This window comes from Sinocyclocheilus anshuiensis, unplaced genomic scaffold (genome assembly GCF_001515605.1).
Source record: "Sinocyclocheilus anshuiensis isolate Anshui unplaced genomic scaffold, SAMN03320099.WGS_v1.1 scaffold1334, whole genome shotgun sequence".
Taxonomy (NCBI): domain Eukaryota; kingdom Metazoa; phylum Chordata; class Actinopteri; order Cypriniformes; family Cyprinidae; genus Sinocyclocheilus; species Sinocyclocheilus anshuiensis.
The window spans coordinates 44,551-53,856 of NW_015554145.1; the positions used below are offsets into that span (position 1 = coordinate 44,551).

Here is a 9,306-nt window from a genome sequence, read left to right on the forward strand (position 1 = left end):
ACACTTTACAATAAGATTTTATTTGTTAGATAACATGACCTAACAATAAACAATAGTTATATGGCAATTCTTCTTCTTAGGGTTAATTTCAAAGTTCAATCTGTTAAAATTATTTAATGCACAATGAACAAACATGAATGATCAAGTGTTTGTATTAAATAACATTCACAAACATTAATGAATGTTTTAAAAATATTTTGTTCACTCACTATAAGATGTTACTAGATCTAACTCATGTTAGATAACATTAAGTCATTGTACAGTAAAGTCTATACAGGAGATAACATTTGACTGTACTTTTATTTAATCCAAACTGTGTTCATATTTAATTTTAAAGGGCTTTTAAAACCTGCTAGAGATATTCAGCCAAGAATTACAACTAACTAACTAAAAAAAACAAAACAAACAAAAAAAAAAACCCTTTTTCTGACAGACTGATATGACAAGCACATTCTCTAACACGCATATTTTGGATACACAGTTAATTTAAAAGCCTCTGGTGTGTAAAAATAGTAAATACCATTACAGCCCAATTCCGCGGGAAAACCACAGACTTGGCAACACTTGAAGAGGATAGCTTACTGATAGCGCATCAAGAACCGGGTTGACCGGGTACTCGGTACCACCGGTACTTAAAAAAACCTGGTACCGTAACGTTTTCATTTTTTTAGTACCGACTTGGTACCGAAATACCGGGTCTTTTGACAACACTACCCCAGGCACATCGTTTTTCAATTTTTGTAGCACAAACACCATCAAACCGATGAAAGATTCGGATCTTTCAACGTTTCTCTATAGCACTGAAACCTAAAGATGTCCGAGTTCCGGTCCCCGCGCAATTGATTCTCAACTGCCATTGGCTCATCTGTGTTCGAGGGGAGGGGCAATGTGTAATTGCAAATCCTGCAATACACATTTCACTTTCGCGAATGGACAGTGACTGCCAAATTTCAAATGGAAAAGCAAAGTTCATTTTCAACTGCATTTCCCATGTCTTACGAGTTATGATCCTGTCATATTTAAATAGCAATATTTATTACCACGTTTGCTTTTTCACTCTCTCTGCCAAAACTCAAATGGAATCGCAATTCCTTTAGCATTTGAATTTCCGATGCCTTACACAGAAACCTGTCAATCAGTGTCGGGGGTGGGGGTGGGGCGTTTGTATTGGGAAGTGACGTCACTCACAGACGATTGTGCCGAATGCTTTTAAAAGTGGAGGTAATCGGTAAAGGCACCGCTAAAGGCAGCTGCCAATCTGTAAATATCACTGTAATATCCTTCCATACTTTTATAAGAGATCTTATAACATGAGAAAATTACAGTTTGATTAATATCACCTGCTATTCTCAATTAATGTGTCATTCATTTTATTAATGTACTTGTGGAAATGCATTAGATGCAAAAAAAAAAGAAAAAAAAAGAAAGTATTTTTAAGATGACTGATTGGCCAGATAGAGACACTTAGTAAGACATTTAATTTGCGGCTAAAGTTTCTGCTGCTTTCAAGTTATTCTTTTTAAATTAAATGTTCTTATGATTAAAACCATCTGCTGACTGATTTTTTTCCCCCTTCAAATCAGAAAGCGGTGGTGTTAATTATAATTACAGACTATGATGTTATGGTCATTAAATACTTTTGTACTAAAAATCTTGAACAAAAGTCTTGAACAGTAGTCCATGAAAAAGTCTTTTTTTCTTGGTGTTGACACACCCCTTAGCATCCTGGCATTTGCCCTGACATTTGTTTTCTCAGGTTTTATGTTAGGAAAGTGCACTGCAGCATGAACAGGAGGATTCAGGTTTATATTCAGCTCCAGGCACATCCTCTAACTCTCTTTCTGTCTCTTTTTATCCCGCATTTAAGGGGATAAAAAGTAAGACATAATATATTTCACATAATAGTGTTCCTCTTTCTGTGTAAACTAGCTGCATCATCCTTTGAAGATCTATACTGTAAAATATTGCCAGTTTCTTACAGTAAAATAATCAGACTTTTACCAAAAAAATTCTTGTCTGTTTGCACGTTCCAGACTGATCTATCTATCTTTGTCTGTCTGTCTGTCTGTCTGTCTGTCTGTCTGTCTGTCTATCTATCTATCTATCTACAGTGTACAGTAAAATAGACATGCTGTTAGAGATTCCTCCTTTACTCTCAGCATTCATTATACTGTCTTACACATGCAAACAGTGCAAGTAGTCGGCTTCAGTTTTCAGCTACATGAAGGTTGTGCTGCAGAAGGTGTTTATTTTGGAACAGCTATCACAGTTTCCTAGGAACCAGAGGCTATTTGAGACACAACATTGCTTTCATTTATTCAGCATTGCTAACATTTGCTTTCTTTCAGAGAGTTTTTTTTGTTTGTTTTTTTTTTGTTGAAAAGTTAATAATCTAATTCCAGGTAAAAAAAAAAAAAAGTGCAGCCGCAAGCATTAGTAAGGCCGCGTGTTGAAAAAGCTCTTAGCTAATGGTTTTGAGATTGCCTCCTGAGATCTGACTCTACACTGTAGCTTGCTAGTACTTTGCAGAGAATAAAAAATTCTTCTTATTTAAAATAAGAAACATAGTTCAAACAAGTAGGTCTATAATGCCTCAAGAAAGCTATTCATTATAGCATTCCCATTCAGCTGGTGCAGGAAGTATGTCATCTTTGCTCTCAGTTCTTGGCACAGAAGTTTTTGAGTTAATCCATAAAAACAGAGTGATATTAAACATTTATTTGCAGCATTACCTGTTGCTCCCTTCACACACCAGCATTGCATTACATAGTTATTTAGAAAACAGCTGTTAACTGGATTTACAAATTTTATTGTAAATGCAAATCTGTAGATCTTCAGTCTGTAATTTTTATAAGGGCAGCACATATCTCCCCCAGACTGTCATTACATTTCACCAATGTTCCACCATCATTAATGGCATGTTATTTATAGAAAACCATTAGGGTGATCATCCTTTACTCCTGAATAATAAGACAGATAACATTTTCTTTGCATTTTATTGGTGAACCTTTAAATAATGAGAGCATGCATGTTCTTGTTTATATCTGTACATGAGAAAGATCATGTGAAAACATTATGTGAGCAGTAAATGTAAAAGCTATTTGATGAAACGAGACCTTTGTGCATATAGAATCTGGAAATATAATCTGAAATCCTTTTTCTATAGAAGATGTGTTTTCATGTATTAGTAGTATAGACATGTAATGTAAAGATATTTCTTTTTTTTATTTTTTTTGTAACTTTTTCTAGGTTATATTGTTTGGCATGATTGATGACTCTTTGCACTGCGGTGCTCCACATAATCACCCAGTGGACAGAACCGATGTGTTGTCCTATAGGATGACATTTAAGGGGATAAAAAGTATGACTTTTGCCAGGTTCAGATCAGTGAATTTAGCTAGATTTATAAAGGAGATGATGGAGAAACTCTATGGTGTTCACAAGTTTTGATTTATAAGGCCCCAGAGCTGACTATGAATTGTGAGTTGTTGAATTTACGGGAAGTGACTGGCATTATTTTCTCATGATTTGGTTGATTATATACACAGTATTTACAACCAGTGGGTTGATCTGACACATGCACCTTTCTTTATCTCTGCAGACACAACATGTTTGGCATGCGTGTCTGAAAGCTTTTGTCAAAAATGTCTTGCAGGAGCTATTTAACCCTAGCACATGTGAGTTTGAATGGCATGGCCTTGGACACATTCTGCTATCAATTTAACATAAAAATCCCTTGCATTTTTAAAGCCTGTGCTCAGGACAAAGTGTTATTTCAATCAAACCTCACTGAAACTATATTTGTGCTTTGCTAAATGCACAAGGGAAAAGGTAAACATGGATTGGTAACTATTCAGACTGCAGTGAAATTCAATAAAGGCAAGTTGTTTGGTTCTCTAAACTTCTCCTGATGTGAATGTATCTGAGTTAAAGAAAGCAAATCAAAACATGACATGTGGGAAAAAAGGTAAAGGCAATTCTGAGTCTGTATTTGCACCAGTGCAAGGTTGCATAACCTCTTGATGAATAACATAAACACCATTCCAAAATTTTGGCAGAAAGGCTATACGAAACAGCAGGCAACAAAATGATGTTGCCTCACATTATACAATGTTTTGACCAAAATCTATGGTAGCATCAGTTCTATCTTTCACAAATAAGGCAATCATGCATTGCGACACCCTCATTTTCATCCAAGATGTTCCATCTAAATCTGTGGTCGTCAACCTTTTTGACTTAAAGGCCCCCACTTTCCAACACAATATTTGAAAGCCTATATAATATTACCTTTACATTTACTATAATATAGTATTATTAGAAACTGGGAGTGATGAGTTCAATTCATTTTATTATTCCAGAAGTATATTAAATAAATAAACAAATAAATCAAGTGTATTTTTCGAGTGTTAGATTGTATCGAGTGTTAGATTGTTTTAATGCAATTGTTTAATTAATTAAATTAATTAAACAAGTTAATAATAATATATTATTTTAAGTTTTCCTTGGGCTTTAAAAAAAAGAAGAAAAAAGGTGCTTTATAGCAGCATCACATTTACCCTTCACGGATTATGTAATTCCAGAATGCATTTCAATGACCTAAGTTAAGAATGTTACTCAGTACTTGAATTTACTGTGTGTTTTTTTTCTGATTAGAGTGAGCTGTTAGCTTAGCAACATGCTAACCTTATACACTATAGAGCTGTTTAGTCATGATGTTAATTTGTAATGCTAATTCGCAAGGGGATCCCTGGGGAATTTTTAAATGGGTTTTTAGAATAGTGTTTTTTGATTTATGAGTAAAATAAGGTCGTGTTTTGTTCTACAACATAAATCACACACAGTCGTGCCTTAAACATACATTTTAAAACACTTCTATGGTTGAAAATGCTAATTTCCTTCTTGGTTTTAGGACAGCAAACTGAAAAAAATATTTTCGAATGAACTGTAAGCGTTATTCAAGTCTGTTTTGACCGTGTGATATTGCTAAATATGTGTACATGTGAGTTACCGTTGTACTGTCAATCATAAGGTAGAATGCTTAGAAAGTAGCTGCCTCTGTAGATAACAGACATGTTTCAAACAGAGCTATAGACTAGTTGTGGTTTTTCTGATCTAATCCCACTGTCTCTGTCTTTTCAGGTTCTTGAGAATATTGAGGACATTAAACTGAAGGAGATGCAGATATTTGAGTACAATAAGAGAATCGCAGAATCTGAAACGAAACTGAAGCAGCAACAGAATCTCTATGAGGATGTCAGGACCGAGAGGAACCTTTTCAGCAAGAACCTGATTGAGGCCAAGGTAAGTGTATATGTGTGTTTGTAGACCTTCATCTTACAGATCTGCTCCCCATGAGCATGAGAGCAGACGTAGAGGCCAGTAGATCCATGGGAGGATTTCTTTGGGAAATACGGTCCACGTTAGCTTGTGTAAGTTGGAGTGAACATTAATCTTTGTCCAGGAATTCGCCCCATATGTACGAAGTTGGAAATAGCAGGTAACCTCCCTGCTGTGTGGACTTAGGCCTTGAAACTACAAAAGTACATGAATGCAGGTGCTTCTAGCTAGGCAAACTCATTTTCACGCATCGATGCGTTGCAAAATGTTTCTGAATGCAATTCAAAATGCAACACAAGTTATATTCTCAGCATTACCGTGAGGAGCTCAATAGTGGAAAATTAGTGTGAACTGTAATTTTCTATAGTCACTTTTCAGGTCCGCTACTGTCATGGTTTGAATGCCACTATTCAAAACTACTGTCACTTCTGTCACTATTGCTAAGCAAGTTAGTTAAAGGAAAAGTTCACCAAAATTATGTTATTACTTACTCACCCCCATGTCTTTCCAGTATGTTTCTGGCTTAATTAGTCCATGCACTGATATCAGTGAAATCAAAATTTGTGTTTAGCGGCTTTTAGCGGCTTTGCTACTATTCTCCTAAAAACTTTATCTTTAACATATGCACCGTTTGGGGTTGTTTTCAAAAGAAGTCTCTTATGTTCAACAAGGCTGCATTTATTTGATCAAAAATATTGTAACAGTTTTATTGTAAAAATATTATATATATATATATATATATATATATATATATATATATAGTTTTTTTTTAATACAATTGCTTTCATTATTGATATTGATAATTATGATTTGATTCTGATACAGAACACTACTGTTGGGGGTTGGTAAGTTTTTTAAAATGTTTTTGAAAGAAGTATCTTATGCACACTAAGGCTGAATTTATTTAAACAAAAATACAGTAATATTGTGAAATATTATTACTATTTAAAACAACTTTTTGTTTTCTATTTGGATATATTTTAAAATGTAATTTATTCCTGTGCTGCAAAGAATGATGATGAAAATCATTCATGTTGAATTAATGTTCAAAAAACATGTCTTATTATCTTTTTGAAATTGTGTTGCTTCATATTTTTTTGTGGAAACTGTGATACATTTTTTTAGGATTGTTTGATGAATAGAAAGCTCATTTATTTGAAAAAGTTCTTTTTTTTTTAACATTACTGTTACTGTTTCTATCAATTTAATGCATCCTTGCTGAATAATAATAATAATAACTCTTAAAGGCACAATATGTAAGATTTTTTTTATTAAAATATCCAAAAACCACTAGAACAGTGTTATATATTTTGCAAGCAGTCGACTGTGGCATAATAAAAGAATGAAGAAGCCTCACCCTGCTTCATTCTACTATGTTAATAAATCATTAGCTCATCCATGAACATGATTTCTGCCCGAGTCCCATCGGATTGCTTCGGCTGTGGGGATGAACATATTTATTTTGAATACATGCCCTCTAGCGGCGAAAATTACAGATTGTGCCTTTAATGAACCCAAACTCTTTAATGGTAGTGTATACACATACATTTACAGTATATTTCTTCCAGGAAAATGGACCAATACTCATCCTGCACCACACACATTTTTATCCAATCAAATTCCTTTCAGAATGTGAATGTTTAGCATCCAAATGACACTTTGCAGTCTGCTAGTAAATCATCGTTCATGGCTGTGATGTGACCAAAGTCTAATGGCTGTTTAAAGATAAAAGTGGACAAGCCCAAATTTTCTGTATCAATAGAAAAAATGTCAACACAGGAAAGGAAACTGCACTTGGGGTCTTTAGGAAACAAGCGAGAGAAGCCATGAAAACTGCAGTCAGAAACTCAAGTGTAAGACTGATTTTTAAGGTCCATAAATGAATGGCTTTTGTTGTCAGCTTTCGATGATGACCCATTCCTGCTGTGTCACTTTCACACTGCACTGAAGAATAAGTGTGTGTTTTGAGTGTGAATGTGCTAAGGTGCTTGTCTACCTGTCTGCCCGGCTGTCTTTGTGTCTGTATAAGTATTGGTGATCTCTCACAAACCTCCCTGTGTTCACTTCTAGGATCAGAATGCTGAGATGAAATGCAAGGTTAAGATCGTGAACCACATGTTTGAACAGCTAAAAGATGAAATCACCACAAAAGAGGTGGCTATAGACAAGGAGCGCCAGAAGTTCCAGCGAGTTGAGAGAGAAAGGGAGAATCTCAAGGTAACTCATTTCATCCTTTACTGCCACATGTCTCTCGCCCTCTTAGTTCTGTATACTTTCAGATGTAACATTACTATGCCTAGTCAGTATCCTTACATGATGGGACTCCTTTCCAGTAAAGAGAGGTGTCTGTACACATTGAATGCGAAACTAATGCACAACTTTGGCTACACAGTGCAATGTGCAGAAATAGAAACCATGCAAAAATGTTTAATGTCATTCGAGCTCCAGTTATGATATATTAAATTAAAATAAAATATAATTTCAGAGTTGCAGTTGCAGTTCACAATTTGTTAATACTTATTATTCTCAAGTGCAGAGTTAAATGCATTTTTTTACCTCAGTAAATTGTGCAGCATTCAAACAATTTACAAATTAAGTGAGTTTATGTCGAGTATTTTCAGTGATTCTTTGACTATTCATTATTTTATGATTTATTATTATTTTTTAATATATTCATACATATAACAGTTTAGTTCTGGTTCTCAAATCTGATTGAATGGGAGATATGTTTTTTTTGAGTGAATCATTGCCTCATTCAACCACTTGGTTCAAAAACACTGATTCAAAGTATCTGGCAAAAAACAGACAACACAATTCTAAAATGTAAGTTATTCAATATTAAATTCTTGTTTATTGAACTGTTGTATACAAGTAATGTCACAATCACAATTGTGTTGTTTTTCTGACTATGATCATAACTGTGATTACCTGATATGCATCCTTTATTTTTACTTCTTTAGCTGAGTTTTTTTTTTTTGTAAACACAGTGATAGACTGGTCACCATCCTTATAGTTGCTCGTTTGTGGTGCTTGATGTGACCAGACAGCATTAGAAAAGTAACCTTGCATTCATCTTTGAGGAGATATTTTTCATAATCCTTTCATTATTATTTTCCAGATCTTTGTGCTTATCAAATACAATGGCATGTGTCTTCTTCTCTCTGTCACAAGCTTTCAATATCACCCTCACAAAGGATAATATTGGAATATCAAATAGGATGGCACAAAAAAAGGGAAAGAAATAAAAGAAAACAAAAGATCAGAGGGCTTTGACTTTATGCACTTTCAAATTCAGCATCTGACATGAAAGGCTTAATGAATATGCAATGCTTTTTGGTGGTGATGGAGCTGTAAATTATACGTGACATTGTTCTGTGATATAGACTGACGGTGTGGTCGGAGAGAGAGACAAAGCTAGAGAGAAACAGCTTGACTGTTTGATTGCCCAGCAGTCCTATATGGCTGACTGATGCCACAGATCTAAAGTAGCCACTAAACCTAGTTTAGCTCTACATGCTGCATTGCTGATGCAGACATGCACCATGGACCTTTATAACAAGATACATGAAGTGGTGGATTGATAATGTGGGGTCCAAACATCTGAGACCAGAATGAGAATTTACAGATTTTTTAATTTATTTATTTATTTTTTAACTAGAATGCGAAAGAGTTCCATTTGATTTATGAATTTTTTTATCATTAACATAATAACATTTCTTGCTATTCCATATATTCTTCATAAGTATGTGAGCAGTAGCAGTGTTATTCACGTACAGTATTTGTCATAGGTTCAGGAAAAAAACCATGTTCAAATCATCAATATCCCAAATTTTAGCAAAGAGGATTCAGAATGAATCTATGAAACTTTGACTCACCATGCTATTCTGGTGATTAGTTTTGTTCATATATATATATATATATATATATATATATATATATATATATATATAAAATACATATTTATTTATT

At 34.3% G+C, this 9,306-nt stretch overlaps 1 pseudogene; it reads left to right on the forward strand.

Annotated features, from left to right (window-relative positions):
* LOC107670559 (cilia- and flagella-associated protein 58-like) overlaps nt 1-9,306 on the forward strand; it is a 56,883-nt pseudogene that overhangs the window by 29,011 nt on the left and 18,566 nt on the right.